This window comes from Aristolochia californica, unplaced genomic scaffold (assembly GCF_029961685.1).
Source record: "Aristolochia californica isolate CCGP_79_NKW_82.1479 unplaced genomic scaffold, dmAriCali1.0.hap1 SCAF_92, whole genome shotgun sequence".
Lineage (NCBI taxonomy): Eukaryota > Viridiplantae > Streptophyta > Magnoliopsida > Piperales > Aristolochiaceae > Aristolochia > Aristolochia californica.
Genome location: NW_027182293.1, coordinates 20,005 through 39,281, shown reverse-complemented (window position 1 = coordinate 39,281; position 19,277 = coordinate 20,005). Strand labels below are relative to the sequence as shown.

At 48.5% G+C, this 19,277-nt stretch overlaps 1 non-coding gene across 1 annotated transcript; it reads left to right on the top strand.

Annotated features, from left to right (window-relative positions):
- The first annotated feature begins 3,543 nt into the window (after positions 1 to 3,543).
- Positions 3,544 to 3,617, top strand: TRNAM-CAU (transfer RNA methionine (anticodon CAU)). Its single transcript has one exon. It is a non-coding gene; the product is annotated as a tRNA-Met (tRNA).
- The last annotated feature ends 15,660 nt before the right edge of the window (positions 3,618 to 19,277 follow it).

The following is a 19,277-nucleotide window of genomic DNA, read 5'->3' as shown; positions in this document are numbered from 1 at the left end:
GGAAAGGAAAGGTGACTCTCTACTGGGGCCTGGCCCGGTTTGCGTTGCTCGGCCGGCTTAATCGCCAGAGCAAGAATCATCTATCTTGCGTGGATATGGGAGCGTCCTGAAATGGTAGCTCGGATGCTCAAGGGCGGGCTGATTGGTAATATGAAAGACCTCGACCTGCTTCGGGAGCCGATCTACCCCTTCGGAGTCTCTGATTAATCCGTAGAACCGGGGCCGGCGGTAATTGATTAGGGAGTTGACCCAGCCCCCTATCTACGCTACGCCCCGTAGGGGACGAGCAATTGATTCTTTTCGATAGGAAAGCATCGGAGAGTTGACTCGAGGCCGGATAATTATAATACAATATAGAAGATCTGGTCGAATGGTAGAATCATCTATGGGTTCGTTAGGAATCGAGAGTCGTTGTCTGGACATACGAGTCACAGCCGGCCGGGAAGAGGAGAGATCAACGACGGAGCTACTAGCTACTAGTTGGAAAGGAAAGAAAGAATATAGAGAGAGATCCTTTACCTTTAACTGACTCAGGCGGAGGACCAACCAGTTCTTCCTGCTGGTCAATCATCATAAGGCTGGACATGTAGGTCTTGCCCGATGACCAACAAGACCTTATACTATAGTAGGGGGCTAAGCCCCGGCCCCTACTCCGAAAGCAAAGCAAAGCGAAAAAAGGAGAACCGAAAGACCAGATGCTCAATCGGCGCACCAAGCAATCAAACTCAAGCGCGTTAGCGCAACGCGCGCTAGGCGAGGGTTGGTGTGGCAAATAGGGCCGTTGCTTCTTCCCTGAATTAACAAAAGAAATAGGGCGGGCGGGTGATGTCCGCTCCCTTGCCTCCACCAGCAATGCCTGGTCTGTTTCCTGGGGAGCATGGTTCCTATCGATTACCTTTGTTCTATTGAACTCGGGGGGCGGGGCCTTGGCCCTCCGGGATGACAGGCTCAACAGATTCTTCTTTGATTTGTTGTGCCCTTCCCTTTTTGACTACTTCTTTGTTGCTTTGGCTACTCAAGCGGTCAGCATGGGAGAACTATCTCCTGCCTTCGGTTTGCCTCCTGCTTCAATCTCGTTGCACGCTGCCTTCCTCCATCTCAAAATGGCGTCTTCGTGGGATGCATTTACGCCAGAGCGAGGACCAGAGAGCTTCCATCCCCTCATAGCGTTTCCCCTTTCTACCATCCATTCGCCAAGGAGCTTCCCGTGGTCCGTCAGCTCTTTCACCCTATGAACCTCCGGTTTCCTAATTGCATCTTTCCACACAGCATCGGTTCTTCGGATAAAGAACTCTTTCCTTCCTTTCGGAGATTCCATTCCCTTCCAACGAAAGGGATTCTCCTATCTTTATACGGTCCTTTTGAGTTTTGCATCCGTCATAGATTCCGGTTGGCCTTTCAATGCATTCCAGTTTGGACCATCACCCAGACTAAAAAGGTGAGCGCTTAAGGCAGTGAGTAGGGGGCCTGCGCGAAAGCCAGCGAGCGAAGCGCTCAAAGCGAAGCGAGCCAGCCTGACGTGAGAGGGGGGCTATTCAGCACCTTTACTACAGAGGAGGCCTATTTGAGTTGAGCCCGCGGGCACTGCTGCAGCGCACACGCCCAAAGTTGCAATAGTGCGAGAAGCGCTTCAAGCGTCAGGGCGCCTCAGGCGCTAGCGGCTTGACTTTACTCCGCCCAAGCTCTTGCTGGAAGCGAAGGACAAAGTCTGTCAGGAGGAAGTCTTTCTAACCGGAGAGTCGTAAGCCAAGGAACTAGTCGAAGACGACAGCCGTGACACTCTGAGCTTAACCACGACCGGAACCAACAACCGTCACCGCTATGCCGTATAGATCCTCTGCCGTTACCTGCCGCTATCAGCTTTGTCGGAGTGCTCATCTAACCGTCACGCGAGGTGCGGGTCAACGCGGTTGGGACTACTATCATATACGCTATTCTTCGATCCGTGTACGCGTCTCATTGCCATCCCAATGTTTTTCTAAATTCAATGTTAGCAATCAAACTCAAGCGCGAAAGCCGTTGCTTGTTCCCTCAATGTAGATAGCGGAAAGGAAACAGCGGGATGACCCCCGCCCTTCGGCTTAGGTTGTTCCATCTATGGTCATTGGTATCTCCATTTGATATCTAGGAAATTCATCGAGTTGCTCCAAAGGATCAAAACGGCCAGTGATTAATGGAACCTCTTGTCGACCCGACTCGTTTGGCTTCCGTCTTCTGGCTTCCGAACGCGCCAAACCTGTGCTGACAAATAGCCAACCTACAAGCAAGAAAGAGGGAAGGAAGGTCTTGTCTGAAAAGGTCAAATCGGCGGACCAGGTCCGCCATAGCTTCTTTGATCATGCCGGAATGGGGAAGAAAAGAATGCCGATCGTTAGCGAGAAGAAAAAGCGAGAGCCTCAGCTCTCTCCACCCTATCTGACCTCTCTCGTCAGGGGGCGAGAAGCCCTATCTATCAATGATAGAGGATTGGAAGAAACTATCCCTTCCCTATTATGGAAGATTGGAATATTATATAAATAGTCAGGGGGGAGAAGGCTAAGTAAGCCAAACTGACGAGAGAGAAAGGCTTCGACTCCTTTTTCGTAGTCCGGTGACAGGCTGACAACCATATAGAAAGTCAATCCTTCTTTTTCCGGTATGCCGCTCCGCAAGCAAGGAGTGCCACGCACGAGCGGAGCAAAAACAAAGCAAGGGGAATTCCTATTATGGTAAGCATGCGAAATCCTTTGATTGCGTATTGAATATACATCCATGTCTTTCTTGTGGAACTAGCTAGGATCAAATTCTCACATGTCAGTTTCGTTATTACAACCTTCTTTCTTTATGTCAAAGACCAGAAGCTACGCGCAAATTCTCATTGGATCTCGGTTGTTCTTAACAGCGATGGCTATTCATTCAAGTCTTCGGGTAGCACCACCAGATCTTCAACAAGGTGGAAATTCTCGTATTCCGTATGTACATGTTCCTGCGGCTCGGATGAGTATACTTGTTTATATCGCAACGGCTATAAACAGTTTCTTGTTCCCATTAACAAAACATCCCCTTTTTCTTCGCTCTTCCGGAACCGGTACAGAAATGGGTGCTTTTTCTACGTTGTTTACCTTAGTTACTGGGGGGTTTCGGGGAAGACCTATGTGGGGCACCTTTCGGGTGTGGGATGCTCGTTTAACCTCCGTATTCATCTCGTTCCTTATTTACCTGGGTGCACTGCGTTTTCAAAAGCTTCCTGTCGAACCGGCTCCTATTTCAATCCGTGCTGGACCGATCGATATACCAATAATCAAGTCTCCAGTCAACTGGTGGAATACATCGCATCAACCTGGGAGCATTAGCCGATCTGGTACATCAATACATGTTCCTATGCCCATTCCAATCTTGTCCAACTTTGCAAACTCCCCCTTCTCAACCCGTATCTTGTTCGTTCTGGAAACACGTCTTCCTATTCCATCTTTTCCCGAATCTCCCTTAACGGAAGAAATAGAAGCTCGAGAAGGAATACCAAAACCTAGTTCACTCGCTGAGATTGACGATTCTCTCTGTTAAGCATCCATGGCTGAATGGTTAAAGCGCCCAACTCATAATTGGCAAATTCGTAGGTTCAATTCCTGCTGGATGCACTTGGAACGTGAAGTGAAATCGGGTCCCAACCAAGTAGTACATTATTAGTGACCTGCCTGCTTCCAGGTCGATTACAGATTCAGAATCTAACGAGCGCGATAACTAATAAGTTCACTTTTGAGCTCTATCAATCCTTCTGTCGGTCAATCCGTGGATCGCAGGTTCTTCTAAGTCGACTTAAGAAATTCTCTCTTTCGCGAGTACTTCTTTGTTAGCTAGGCTTTCTTCTCTCTCCTGAACATCGAATTCTTCATTATTAGCGAGAGCTTCAGAGTCAATTATAGGTAACTCTTCACTTCAGACGCACAGATTGGAGTCAAATTAAGCTATAGGATTTTTCCGTCCATCAAAGAGATTGAAATTGTATTTTGATGGCGCCGGTTGATCGCTGAAAAAGGTGAGCAAGCCTAGCGCACAAGCCTACTAGGGGCACTTGCTGCCCTTGTAGCGAGAGGGCCATAGGGGGCTGCATCGCACACGCCCGCTTCTAGCGCACAAGCCGCCGGGTGGGGCACTAGCAGCCCTACCCTAAGGCTTGTGCGCTAGCGTAAGGCAATGCACAATGGCTGTCATCTCCTTCTTCTGTACTGTGTACCTCTTCTCGGCGTCATTGAGCTTCCGATTTTCGTAGGCAATTGCGTGGCCCTCTTGCATCAGAACACCCCCAATGGCATAATCTAATCTGAGGCATCAGTTTGCACTTAAAATGGCTTGGTGTGGTCCGGTAGCCGCAACACAGGACCTTCCACCAGAGCCCTCTTAAGATCATCAAAGGCCTGCTGGCACTCCTCTGACCGGCCCTATCTTTCTTCAACAGGTCTGTCAACGGTGCGGCACGGCTCGAGTATCGGGCAATGAATCTTCGGTAGTAATTGGCAAGGCCGAGGAAGGCGCGGAGCTCCCTCACCTTGGTCGGGACAGGCCACTCTACGATGGCACGGACCTTCTCCTTGTCCATGCGGATGTTACCCCCACCGAGATAATGCCACAGGAAAAGAATATCCTTCAGGGCAAAGGAACATTTCTCCTTCTTCACGTACAACTGGTTCTTTCGCAGCACTTCGAACACAGCTTTGAGGTGTTGCACATGTTCCTCCAAGGTCTTGCTGTATACAACAATATCATCCAAATACACCACAACAAACTTGTCCAAGTACTCATGGAACAAGTCATTCATTAGGGTACAGAAGGTGGCAGCGGCGTTAGTTAACCCAAAGGGCATAACCACAAATTCAAAAGCACCTTACCTTGTCACACAAGTCGTTTTCGCCTCATCTCCTTCGGCGATCCGCACCTGATAGTAACCCGATCGGAGGGCCAGGATTACCAGAAAACGAGCACCACCCAACTGATCAAAGAGATCCGCAATCTGAGGGATGGGATCAAAGTTCAAAACCGTCAACTTGTTCAACGCCCGATAGTCAATGCACAGCCGCAAGCTTCCATCATGTTTCAGAAGGAACAAGACTGGGGCTCCGAAAGGGCCTTCGATGCCCGTATGAAACCTGCCTTTAGCAGCTCGTCTAGTTGCCTCCGGAGTTCGGCCAACTCCGGAGGGGCCATGCGGTAAGGGGCACGAGCCGGAGGCACCCGGCTCCAACTCAATTTTATGATCAACTGCCCTTCGAGGTGGCAGAGTCTTCGGCAGTGCCGGCGGCATGACATCTGCGAACTCTTTCAGAACGCCTTCAATCTCACTAGGGATAGGCGACTCCGTCAAGGGTTGGGGCTCCATCCGAGGGGCCGCAACGTAGGTAGGTTCTCCTTTCTTCAAGCCCTTGTCAAGTTGGAGGGCCGAAAGAAATTCAGTCTCTACTTTATCCTTTCGCACCACCGGGACCATGCAAGGGGTATCTTCCCCAAGCATACAAAAGGAGCCAAGATATGGCATAGGGACAACCTTAGCAGAGTGGAGGAGCCAAGAATGACTTGAAAATCATCCAGTGGCACCGCCATCAGATTAGCTGCACCCAAAAACCTGATTTTAATTGGCACGCCTTTCGCCAACCCAGCAATGGGGCGGGCCTCAGAATTCACCGCTTTCATCCATCCTGCTCGAGTCTTTGACAAGCTTCAACCCGAGCCGCTTTGCCTCCCGATCAGAGAGAAAATTGTGAGTCGCTCCCGTATCCACCATAGCACGAGTGGGTTTACCATTGATGCTCACATCAACGTACATTAAGCCCTTCGCTTGAGTGGGCTTCTCTGCCGCCTGCCCCTTGATAGCATTAAGCAGTCTCAGGGCTCTTGGTTCATCATCACTTTCTTCTTGAATCTCCTCCTCCGGTGCAGCTTGTGACTTAGAGTGCCCGCGGGCATGTTCGCTTTATGGCCCTATTGCTATTGTAGGCTTGGGGCTTGAAGCGCCTATTGCTACCTTGGGTGTGTGCGCCTGACGTGAGAGGGGGGCACTCTTAGTCCGAATGGCATGACTTTGTAGCAAAATGTGCCAGCTGGTGTGATGAACGCCGTCTTTTCCCTGTCCTCCTCTGCCATCTTGATCTGATTGTAGCCCGAAAAATCATCCATAATAGAGAGCATCTCGTGGCCTGCGGTGTGATCTACGAGAACATCGATGTGCGGCAGCGGGAAATGGTCCTTTGGGCTTGCCTTGTTGAGGGAAATCTATGCACATTCTGACTTTCCCATCTTTCAAAGGTACAGGGACAATGTTTGCTAACCATTCTGGGTATGTTGATACGGCCAAGAATCCGGCGTTAAACTGCAACATGATCTCTTCCTTGATTTTCTCTGACCATTCCGGACGCATTCGGCGGAGCTTCTGCTTAACAGGCTTGGCATCCGGATACAACGGTAGACGATGAACAACCGGATCTGTGTCTAGGCCTGGCATGTCTTGGTATGACCAAGCGAAAACATCTTTGTAGCTCTGGAGTAATCATGGCGAGCCTCTGCTCTGGAGATAATGCAGTTCCGATCTGGACCTCATGGGGGTCTGTAGTGGTTCCGAGATTGAGTTTCTCGGCAACTTCGCTACTGTGCTCGATCCCTTCATGACGCAAAAAGAGATCAAGAATATCTTTTTGCGGTTCTTCTTCATGGGTCTCTTCACTTTCTATCCCCATGAGCTCAAGATCTAACTCTACGCTGAAATCGTAGGACTCGAGCTCAAGCCCATTTTCAGGTTCATCCTGCAGGTCATTCTTTTGATGAGTCAAGGGGGTTTTGAAAAAGAAAAAATCTTTTCCTATTCTACGCCTTCGCAAAATACGGCACCCGGGTGTGAAGGCCTTTATTCACTCGGGTATCGGTTCTCTCTCTCAACGGACCTGATCAGAGGAGGGCGAGGGCACGGCTATGCCCCTGGCGGCCTCCACGGTTAAAGGGAAAGACTCCCAATTCATTCTACTCTGTGAGACGGGTTGGATCAGACTTGCGGGATCTGACCCGTACCCGTAGTGCACCATCATGACATCCTCCTCTTGGATGCTGGCTTCAACCTCCTCTTCGATGAACATATCAATCTCATGTGCAGGGATCTGGTATTCTTCCTGCAGCGCTTCTGGAATCTCAATCTCCTCCCAGTTGATGAATGGGACTTTTTCCTTCCCGCACTTCTTTGGTGCTAGTTGATCCGATCCGGCTTCTTCCTCCATCGATGCGACAACTTCCTCGGCTTCACGTTCTTCCATCTCGACGTCTCCTTCTCTCCGTACCTCCTCCGCCGTGCTTGACGAACTAGACTCAGACTCAGGGTCTGTCAACGCCTCCTCACTCAAGAACAGACAAGAAAGATCTTGATAATAATGCCTGTTCAGCAGTCGGGAGTACTGTGGGACTAGGGATACATACATTTTGGTGTGGACTTTCTACGGACGGACGGACTTGTGTTTCTTGGCTAAGGGTGGTTTACAGGGGAAAAGTAGCGGCATGTGGATCGGAAAGGAGACATAGTTGGGCGGTGGCGTAGGCATGTCAAAGTGCGGCGGGAGTAAACCCTGTTCCAGCGCTCTTCTGACTCTCTTTCTCTACTGAGCTCTAAATATGTAGTCTTTCACTTTTGGTAGCCAAGGCAAAAAGTTGGATCGTGTGAGCGCACACGCCATACTAGCGCACAAGCCCAAAGTAGCAATAGGGGTTGGAAGCTTGCCCTATTAGGCCCTATTGTTATAAGGCGCTTGATAGGCATGCTTCTCGCTTGCCCTATTGTTATAAGCGCCCAAGGTAGCAGCCTCTGCAGCTGCCCTTGTAGCAATAGGGCTATAAAGCGCACTTCGCACACGCCCAAAGTAGCAAGAGGGGCACTTTTTGAACTAGCGCACTCTCTCCCCCCGATGGGGGAATCCGTAAGGGCGCGCTAGCACGCAGATATTCCGTTTGAAGCTGCTGCAGGAAGGGAGCCGCTACACTGAAGTTGAATGTAGTCAGGGGCCATGTTCGATACGGAGACCGACGCCCAGAGTGAGCATGTTGGAGGTTCTTCTCGTGGTAATCGGAAGGGTCTTGTCGTTGTGGAGGGGATGCGGGTGCATCAGTTCATGGAATGGCTTTTAAGGATCGAAGCTCGCGAACAAATTTCTTTCTGTTCCCACCTACCCCATACTTATTAGTTGGTGGAGCCCCCCCCGATAATAGTCAAGTAAATCCAACTCGTGATTAAGTGGAAGGTGGTTCGGTTCAGACATTATAGTTCACCAACTGCACAGAGTGGCAGGAAAGAAAGAGGTGGTTCGGTTTCGGGTGGGCTGCGGAGAAAATAGGGATTGGTTCTTTCCGGTCCAGCTTCATTCGATTAACGAGCAGGTGGTGCAGGTGGAAACTCTCATTGTCCGCTTTGTTCAGGGGGAGCACACAACTAAAGGTCCAACAGGGTGGGTGGCGCTCGCTCACACCTTACAGCGTTTAGTTCGAATGAGCCGTTCTATATCCCGCCCTCCCTATGTGTCCGACCGGAACTAACCCACCTTGCCTCGGACACTGCCGGGGCTTCGCTTCGGACCTGCTTTCCTACCTGGAACATGAGTTGGACCCGAGCTCAACTAGGCAAATATAATCCACCCTATCTATATTCCCACCCCAAGGCCTCTTAAGCAAGCTGTAGGTTGGACTGGAGAAGCAGGCCGTGAAAAGTCAGAAGGGACGGGGAGAGATTGATCACTTATTCCTACCGGGTGGATGAGAACATTTCGACCATGTTTTTTGGATGATGTGCGTTCGAGTGGCTAATTTAGGCCATGTGAGGCCCATCGATTGATGGAGAACTATGGGGTTTCTTTCTTTTTGCTAAAGTGTTTAACAAGTGGGACTATTCAATCTGTAAGAGAGCGATGGGCTTCCTTGAAAGAAGCCCGAGCGAGTAATTAAACAATACTGACTAGGAGAAGTGACCCTCGGAATATAGACTTTAAAAGAGAGGATGCCTTTGTTTGGCCTTTTTCTTAGGCCTTTAGGATAGGGCATCAAGCCGCTAGCTCGACTGAAAGGAAGGAGCATCACATCATATTTCGAGGAGTAAACAAGCAGGAGAACGGAATAGGATTCATTCTGATTTAAGAGATTTTTGAAGTTTGAAATTAAAGAATGCTTCAGCGGGTCGCTATTCGTTTTCAGTTCTTTGATCCATTTCGTGGGGCAGAAGGGGTTTAGAAAGATGCTCGCCCGAAGCCTTGTTTCATAATCCATCATAATCCAAGGGAATTCAATAAGAAAGCTGGAACGAAGTTGATCCTTCGGGAATGAAAACTTACAGAGTGAGAACGAGAGGAATGAAACTGACCGTTCAAAGAGAGAAAGCTACCCATGCTCTGTTTAACCCAATCGAAGTGAAAGTCAAAGAAATTTCATAGAAAAAACAGTGAAATTAAAACATCTTTAATAAAGAAAACGTAGAAATTAAACATATCAAAGGGGAGAGAATGTCATTTTTGCATTTCCATTTCTTCTTCCCCTGGTGATCTTTAAGAAGTAGCTGCTTACTTCTTTGCTATTGAGCGGTAATCCCTATTTATTGTAGCTAAATTAAGCCAATTTGCTCACTGCTTTGAAGTGCTAAATTCTTCCCTTTAAGCCAATTACCCTCAGCCCCTAAGCTTGAAGCCAATTAGCCGGAAAGTGTAGTTCGAGCATTAAAAGTAAGCTAAGGCAAGCAATTCGAGTAGGAGTGAAAAGAGACTATGGGACTTGGTGGTAAGATATATAGAGATGTGGTCAAGTTCTACCAACAGAAGGTCTCTCTTTCGACGCTATACATGCTGCCGGACGTGAGGCGAACCCCAAATAGTCGGCTTAGTCTTGGACACAGATCGCTATGCTATAGAATGCCTGCCTAGTCGTCCCTTAGAGCTTGATGAAAGAGGTCTTGGCATCGTATATAAGAGTGTGCTCTTCTTTCCTCTATCAAAGGCCTTTCTAGGTAAAAGGTGCCATCATGGAAGATCTAATCTATCTCAAGGGGTAGGCACTCCCTAAGCCTAAGATAGGGACTCTATCCGAAGCGAATGTAAATGCGGGACCGACTGTGACCGCTTGACGATCCCGAATCGAGGAGCCTTTGAGTTCCAGATAAGTGGGATTAGGTCTAGCTGCCTGATGACATAGGATGGCGGTCTCCCCTTTGGAAGCGGGGTGAGAAGGATCCCCTATGTTATCCAAACATCCTAGAAAGCTCTTCTGGTTCCAAATGATCATGCCTTCATTCCTTGATCATTTCCGACTGATTCAGTTAAGCGCTCCCCATGCTGATTGATTTACTTATTGTTCTAGGAGGATTTCCACTCTTTCTTGTCCGCCCTATGAACTTATGAGTTCTATATCTTCTTATTTACGAACCACGGATTCTTATCCATATCCCATTCATGGACCATGGTTAGGTATATAAAGATCTAGCTGTGCCCCTGAGGAACAGGACAGTCTATGGTGCGTCTTGCTTTCGACCTTATATGGATCCCCTATTATCCAAGCAGTAAGGCCGGCAATGACAAGACCCAAAAGAAGGGCTCAGTCTTGGAAGCGCCTTCTTGGCCTGATAGATAGAAAGCTTGACCGCCCCTTAGAGTTTGCTGAAAGAGGTGGGTCCATCGTATATAAGAAGGATATCTTCCTTTCTTCCTAAAGTAGCTCCCTACTACGACTCGGACGGAGGAAGACTGATTTCGAGGGTAGGCATTCCCGTCCGCCCTTACACAGGGCTCCCTCCCCAAGCAAAGAGAAATGCGGTACCGGCTGTGATCACACGCTGGGCACAAATCCTAGAAAATTATGCTTCAGCTTAAACGGGGCAGAAGTCACTATCTGGCACACTAGGGAGGAGGTCTCATCTGAGGAAGGCGGATGATAGGATAGCCCTATCTTATCCAAACGGGCTAGCGACCCCCTCTTCTAATAGCCATTACAGTGCTCCTTCCCTCTCTTTCTCTCGGGATTCTCCATGCCACCAACTGCTATGAATGTCTCCATTTCAAGACGAATACCTTGAACTAGGGTTGGTGTGGCCATGCGGGCCGTTGCTTCTTCCTCTCTTTCTTTTAGCTTTTCTCTTTGTCTTTTTAGGGGATTCGCTCCATCTTAGGGAATCGCTTGGTTCCTTAATATGCCCTGTAGGTTGCTCGTTCCGTTAAATAACAGCTTTCCCTTTTGCTGCCTTCTTTCTTTGGGAGGTCTCCGACGGATGCGCCGGCCGGTAGGTGTAATAGCTACTACCTTAAATCCTTCCCAAGGAAGCAGCAGGTTGGAACATGCGGTACACCGGATGTGCTCCCCGATCACTGCACTGAGGGCGCTCGGGCCCCTCACTGGCTGGTGATGTAGTGAGGGTCCCTTCGCTCATCGTTTAGCGCGGGTTTCAGTTCCGTTCCGCTCTGTTTATGGAGACCCCGCTCCCATTTACACGATCCACCGTCTCTTCGCGTTCGTTTGCAACCGTTCATTCGATCCTGGCGGACTAAGTCTACATTGATGCTCCTACCTTGGTGGGCCTGGACTTTAAACTCCCCAGTTTCTCGAACCTTGGCCCGCTGACTAGCGCGGGAGTAGCTCTCCCGTGAAATCATGATCGTCCGTTTCCTTTCGCCCGGGAATTGCGTATATAGTTGAGCGAGCGTAGCTTCTCGTTTGGGGGCGCGCTATCTAAACAGTATCTTCTTGAATCCACGGCCCGCCGCAGGGAGTGGTGCGAGGCCTCCTTGCCCGGCCCGGAACAGCCAACGGGGACAGGCGGGAGAGCTGACTGGACCTCAGTGCGATGATGGCTTAAGACCCTCGCTCGCGGTTCCACTGGCAGAGTCATACGGCCATTCCCCGGCGACCCTGACGCCGGGTTAGCGGGTTTGATCCCCCCGCAGAAGTAGCAGGCAAGCTCGGCGGCGTTGAGCCAGCGTGCGATCCCCTCGGCTTTCATTTACTTGAGTAAGGCCTCGAGTTGCGTTCTGTGCTCCTTCAGTTCGGGGAGCTTCTCTGCAAACGCTCTCGGCTCGCTGATGCTTTAAGCTGGGTCTTCCCGAGAGGTTTCTCTCCAGCGATGATCCGAGTGAGGGTTTCGCTCGTTCCGCGGAAAGCTTTCTCTTACCCGCGTCGACGCTTGGGTGATGCCTGACCGTTGTCTCACGGATTGCGTTATGCAGCGCATGTTGTCGATTCGCTTGAGTTGAGCGAACAAAAGGGGTTTAAGGTGAAATCCTCCGAAAGACACCCTATTCGACCCGTTCCTGAAGCAGCCACACCAACCCTTAGGCTGCCGAAGGAGCAATCAAACGGCTGCGCTAACGCGAGGGTTGCACCACACCAACCCGGAGTTGCTTCTTCCCCTGCGATAATCGGATTCGGTAGAAGACGAGTCCGTTGAGGGATTGTTTCTTGTGCTATTAGGCATTTGTCAAGTGTCAGTCAACTACCTTTCTCAGCAAAAGTTGGAAGGCTTCGTTGAGCTAGAATAATCAATGAGCCGCGGTATCAAAAAGAAAAACAAAAGACTAGATTCCAGATCAAAAGTAGGTATCAAGGAAGGCCTTCTCAAAGGCACGGAGACCTTGTCTTTCAACTCAGCCACGGCCGAAAACCTCCATTTGATGAAGCTACTTCGTAAGCATCCAAATAGGGTCAAATCTAGGTCTATTCCGTTTAGATGATCAGTTGAGAACTTTGCGTGATGCTTGTCGGCATGAATGCCTGGGGGTGGGCACAGGCTTACTCTACGCCTTGGAGTAGCTAAGGTTCCAAGCTGAATCAAATAGAATTACCGGGGCTAATAAAAAGACCATGTCTCCCCGGTACATATGGCTAGAAAGGCTTTCACACTTCGAGGCCTTTGACAAAAAAAAACAGGTTCTCTTTTCTTTTTTTTATCTTCAGAATCTCAAGTTCAAAAAGTCATTTTAGCCAAACAAGCAAAGGAATGAGCGCCTCGCCTTTACTCTAATAAGGGCGTTAGCGCAGTGCGAGTTACGGAACACATTTTTGCTTTGCTATGCTACTAATACGCGTATTTGCTCTGCTATTCTGCCCTCACCTCTCCAGCTGGGCGTAGACTCTTATGGGAAGAACTGCTATCCGTGCGTCAGTTGTAATCTCTCCCTTGGTGTGTGGGTGGGGATTTCACACGACCCTTCTTCTTGCGGATAAAAAAGGGTGGCAGAAAAGGCATTTTTTGTAGCATGGAGGAGTTTGCTGACTTCATTCTGGTGGCCAGTCTGGTTGAGCTTCCTCTGGGTGGATCTGACTATACTTAGACCAAAAGCAAGGTGAAGCAAACATTCAGCGCAGGTTAGATCGCTTTCTTATATCCAATGATTGGGACATCACGTTTCCCCATCCAAAGAGCTAGTTCCCGATCCATCTCTGACCACCCCCAGCAAGCTACGCACACTTCTAGCGCACAAGCCCCTTTACTCTGCAGTAAGCGCACAAGCCCCCCTATGGAGTCAAGCTGGCTCGCTTCGCTTTGAGAAGCAAGTAACTTCACTTCAAGCTGGGTAAGGGAAGGCAAGGAAGTAACTGAGGGAAGGGACCTTTACCATTTCGCTTCTTCAAGCTAGTAGCCTTTGTGCGGCTGACTCCTGCCTTTCTCAATCATTATGATGAGTGCCACATCTCTAAGCCTCGATCTCAATCTGCTATGCTTACGCACAAGACTACCCCTCTTCCCGAAAGCTTCGCGGGCACTAAAGCTGCAAGTAAGCTCACGGGCATACGCGATAGGGCACTAAAGCTGCAAGTAAGCTCTCGGGCTCATGCTTGCTACTGCTCTCGGGCACGCACTGCGCTCCTGCTCCTCGCTCCGTTCAACTCGTGCTTCTTCTTCTCTATCTTATCTTAATTTCGTATATAATAACAGTGTCTTTCTTCATTTAGTAAGCTAGTTGATCGAGAAACCTGCGCCCAAAGTGCTTTCGCGAAAGCCGGTCACCGTTTGGCTAAGATCCTTGATGACTTATGAAGAAAGCCAGACTTCAAACAGTAGGGCAAAGAACATAACATTATAATATGAATGATATCTGAGAATAATAGCTAAGTGTAGCCTGTGACCTTCAAAGCTTGCTCAATTCTCCTTCCCTTTCCCTTCATATTCTGTTGAAACTCATTCCCCTACCCCGGCAACTCACTCTTTGCCAGTGAAGTCCTCCCACATCTTGACCCACTCGCTCGCTATCTACCTTCCCCACCGCCCTTCTTCAATAATTTCCGAGACCTTCGCAACACTAGACAAAGCGGTATCATTGCGTAATCTATCCCCAAAAGAATCAATAAGGCGGCCCACCGGGAGCCACGGGTCGAACCATAAATTAGTGGTGGACCCATCTCCAATGAGATGTCGGATACACCATGTAGCGAAGTCCCTAACACGAAGAATGCCTCGCCAAGCCCAAGAACAATCCCAAGGAATCTCTTTTTTCTTTTTTTATTATAATTAGAATGAATTATGAGAATAATTCTAATAATAGCTAAGCGGGCACTAAAGCTGCAAGTAAGCTCTCGGGCTCGGTTTTTCCTGAACCCATAGTTCTAGTTTCTCTCGAAATAAGATATTTCTTTTCTTCCGAAGTCGCATTTCCCGCAGCAGCATCCAAAGCAGCAGCTAAAGCCTCATTCCGGACTGAGACCGTAGAAGAGTAATCATTTACCTAGGTCACTTGCCGAATCTCAAGGTAGAGACGAAGCTTCCGAAGACCCTGAATCCACGGGTCCAGGTAATGTGAATAGATAGGTATAGGCCCTTTCGGCCTGACCGAACTGAAATCAAAGGGGCGCAACGGCTTTTCATAGGCGGAGGCTTGAGCGCTTTCTGGCTCGCTTCAAGCCTGAAAACGCAAGATGTTTTCTTTCTACTTGGCTAAGATGTCTTCTTTCTTTCATTCTCATTGATGAATGAATTTGCATTTCATTCTTTCATTATCTTTCTAAATTGATGAATGAATTTGCAAGGATGTCTTATTTCTTTCATTAGAATTTCTGAAATTCTTTACATTTCTTTCTTGAATTCTCATTTCTAAATTCCTTTTTGAACGAATTATATGTATAATTCTTCTTCTTTTTAAATCTATTTTACCCCGTTGCTTGTACTTTGATTGTCGAGATTGGGTTGGTGTTCAGTGTACCTATCTGTATCGAAAATCAAAGAATGAAATTACAATGAATGAAATTGAATTTCAAAAGAAAGAAAAAGAATGCCAAACGCGCTACGGCTTTCGCGCTTGAGTTTGATTGCTCCCTGCATTCGGGGTGAATGAGCCAGTTCCGTTCTAATCTGAACGGGACGGGATAGGACCAAGGGTAGGAGACTGATTAATCCGGGCGGAAGTCAGATATAGAATTAGGAATCACTTGACGTTTGACCTTGACAAAAGACAGCGCCTCCTCACTTACTAGCATACGATCAATTCTCTCCAGAATTCTATCTCTTCCTCTCCTTATCTTTGTCCAGGTGAAGAATCCACTTGATGGAGACCAGAAAGAAGAGGCTTTCCTGGAAAGATTAGAATTCCTCTATTAGATTAGCATTCCCCAATCTACCGCCGCTGCTATCTTAGACAACTATTGAAGTGAAGATCCAAAGGCGAACAGCCACCTAAACGAGTTCTGCGGCTACCGACGATCGCAAGTTTGGTTGGTAAGTAGGCTTTCGAGGCTCAACTACTTCACTAGCTGAGGCACTTCTAGCGGACCTACCGATCATGCAGGGGAATCCAGCAAGAATAGGCCAAAAAGCGTAGGCTTGTTTCCTGCGCTCACGCCTGCGAGCGAAGCGCTCAAAGCGATGCGAGCCAGCTTGTAGTAAGAGGGGGGCACTTGCAGCCTTATCTCGCGTTTTCACTGCCCGCCGTACGTGACTTAGCAAGCGTTTGGCATTCTTTTTCTTTCTTTGTTTTATTTCAGAATGAGAATTGAAGAAATGAATTGAATTGAATAAAGACGAATGAAAGAATGAAATGCAAATGAATGAAATGAGAATGAATTGAATAAAGACGAATGAAAGAAAGAATTGAAGAAATGAGAATGAAAGAAAGAAGACATCCTTGTTGAACATCCTTTCCTTGCAATGAATTTCAGAAATTCTAATTCAATAAAGAAAACGTAGAAATTAAACAATTTCAATTTCATTTTCGTCACTGCCAATGCTGTCATCTGGACTGGAGGGAGTAAGGCTGTTATCGAGTAGCTTTCCCTCGATCGTTCGAGGAGATGAAGGGAGCGCTCAAACGAAAGCGGACGGAAGAGGGAGTAGAAAGAAATCCCCCAGGAGCCCTTCCGGGTAAACACCAACAGGGCGAAAGACCAGCGGCGGGAGGAGCAGCAGGACCTAAAAGGAAAAGCAGTAATGGTTGAGTGGGGGGAGAGAAAGACCAGCATTCTGCGTTCACTTCGTTCTGTGCTGTGGTTAAGGCCGAGCGTTTCAACATGATGTTGATACAAGAGATTCGACCCCGATAAGCTGCTTTGATTCCAGGGACCAAGACACAGCATGCCGAGGAACAGTCTTGGGAAAAGAAAATAGACTTAAACTAAGATATGGAGGCCTATGATTCAAAATCCTAGATTTTTCAAAAACTTTGAATTTAAGCTGCATTCGCACCCCAGGACTATAAAGCTAGTCTAGCGCACAAGCCCAAAGTAGGGGCACTCTTATCAGTCTGCTGCCCCTGTAGCAAGAGGGGGGCTATTCAGCGCCTGCAGCTGAAAAACTACAGCTGCTGAAAAACGCCAAAACAACATAAGCAAGCAAGACTTCTCCGCTTTGGTGCGCGCCCCTTTATAGTCAGTACTTTGAAGCCGTAGCTTGTTCTAACGCGCGTAGGCAACACTTGACTTTTTGCCCTGCTTGTGAGTTAGTGGAATTCGTGTGGATATCAAGTGCTCCTTCAATCTGTTACTGGGGAGGCCGTGGCTGCACGAAGCCAAGTGGCCTCTACATACCATCAATGCTTGAAGTTTCCGTACAACGGCAGTGTTGTTAAGGCAAATGTCCTGCCCGTCAAAAGAGAAGAGCGAGAGCTGGCTGTATCCGAGCAAATCCCTATCATTTTAGCCGACGAGCTCCCTCCTGACAGCCCTGAATGCTCTACCTCCCAGATTAGGCGAGGGCTGGCCCCGATGGAGCAGTGTCAATTCTGGATATTCCGCTGGATCAAAGGGCTGACCTCACAAAAGCATGGAAAATGAGAATAATTGGAGGTATCGAGAAGCTGGCGGTTGGGCAAGGATCTGCAAGGCAGCCTCGAGCCTGTTATTCCAGAAGAGAAGCATGAAGGTGATGGAATAGGATTTTCACCCTCCAAGGAAGACTTTAGAGTCCCCTGGTCGTCTCCGCCGTCTTCACAAACTGTATTCGTGAAGGCCGCGTCGCAATTACTACAAGAGGCTAATGAGCTTGGACCATCACCCAGACTAAAAAGGTGAGCGCTTAAGGCATTATTAAGAGTAGGGGGCATCGCACAAGCCTACGTAAGAGGGGAACTTTAATCCCTTGTAGCGAGAGGGCCCCCCATGGCCCTCTCGCGTAAAGGGCGTGTGCGAAAGCTTTAAAACCTTACCTTTAGCAACGGCAGGAGTCTTTCGTAGTGCAATACCTTCAACAGCCCTTAAAGCGTGCGAGCGGCCCTAGCTAATAAAGTAGCGAGATTGAAAGGTCCGAAGGACTAAGCAAAACCCTGTACGCAACTCGGTTTTCCGCCCGAACGACCCTAGCGTACGGAAAAGAAAGAAGGTCATTAGTCCTATGAGTCAGAAAGAAGAAAGCCAAACAAGCCGCCCCTGACTATAAAGCTTCTTGCGAGGAAGCCCTCCGTTACACTAGCCTTAAAGCAGCTAATGGCAGACATGAAGAAGCATTAGTCCAGACCGAAGGCGAAGGGAAGGATTAGTAATAACAGAAAAGTCGTAAAGCCAAGGTGTTCTCCTGTCGTCAATCTTTTTAGTCGTTGTCTCCACTAGCTGTAGGGCGAAGCAAGGCATTCAGCTAAGAGCAGCAGCAACTAGAGCATCCCGTCTGAAGGCCGAGGGCAGGAAAGCAAGGCAAGTCTGAAGGCAGAAGCTTTAAGAGATAGGGGAGGAACGGTATTAGCTGTTGCTGTAATTAGTGCCTTAGCTGGTGTTCCCCTTTTGGAGGAAGCGAGAAAGCTTCAAAAGGCTAGTCCGAAAGAGCTAACGGCGGCCAGGCTTGGCAGCTAGTCTGAAGCAAGGCGAGGAAAGCAAGTCTGCTAGTCCGAAAGGGCTAGCTAAGACAAGGCTGCTAGGCTGAAGGCAAGGAAGGCTAGGCCGGCAACTGCTGGCTGTCGACGAGGAGGAGTCAACTAGCGATGCCAGCTTCTGAAAGATTCAGATTTTCATATCTATTTCAAAACAAGGCAAGTTCAAAAAGAGAATTTAGAAATTTCTAAGAAAATGAAAGAAAGAATGAAATGACAATGAATTACATTTCATTCTTTCATTTTAGAATTTGATTATAATCAATTCCTACTGTAGGGGAGAAATTCTCTTTCAAATAATAGATCTCTTTCTGCCTTCCCCTCTATAAGGGAGAAATTGTACCCATCGGACGGCACATAAGGACTAATGCGTTTAGCCAGATAGTTCAAAGGGTGGAAAGAACCCACTGCATCGAGGGGCTCACTTTGATGCTTTTCTGAATTGGAGAGGGTTGAAGATGCTCTTTCTCTTTAGGTAGGGAACAAGGGCACCAAGCCAAGCCGGTACTTAATCCTAGGTAGGAAGCGGGTTCTCGACTGCCTTTGAGAGAGGACCAAGGGAGATGACCAACGGCAGCTAGACCATAGTCTGGGGAAGGAAATAGCTTGATTTCATTCTTCTGGGTTGAAGATGCTCCAGTGAGAACGAGAGAGTAAGCGGGGTTCTAGACAGATTGATTCTTAGAGCCTGGGACAGAGACGGAGCTTGCTTACTTGTTAAAGACAGGGGCTAGGCTACGATGGAGGAGTGCCAAGTTCTGCTGATTCCATGAATTTACATTTTGTAGATTCTGATTCTCCTGTCTTAGGCATAGAGCTAGCAGCCAAGAGAAAAGTAGATCTGGACGGCACGGCTTGAAGACGCGAGAGGTTTAGAGGCCGGACTCAACTAACCCCAGGCCAGGCTATGAGAACTTTAAAACAAGCCAGGACCAACTGGGGAGGAAGGAGGCAATTGAAGACAAGACTAAAAGACGAGAGGACTCGGGAGATGGACCAAAAGTCATAAGTCCGAGGGAGGGA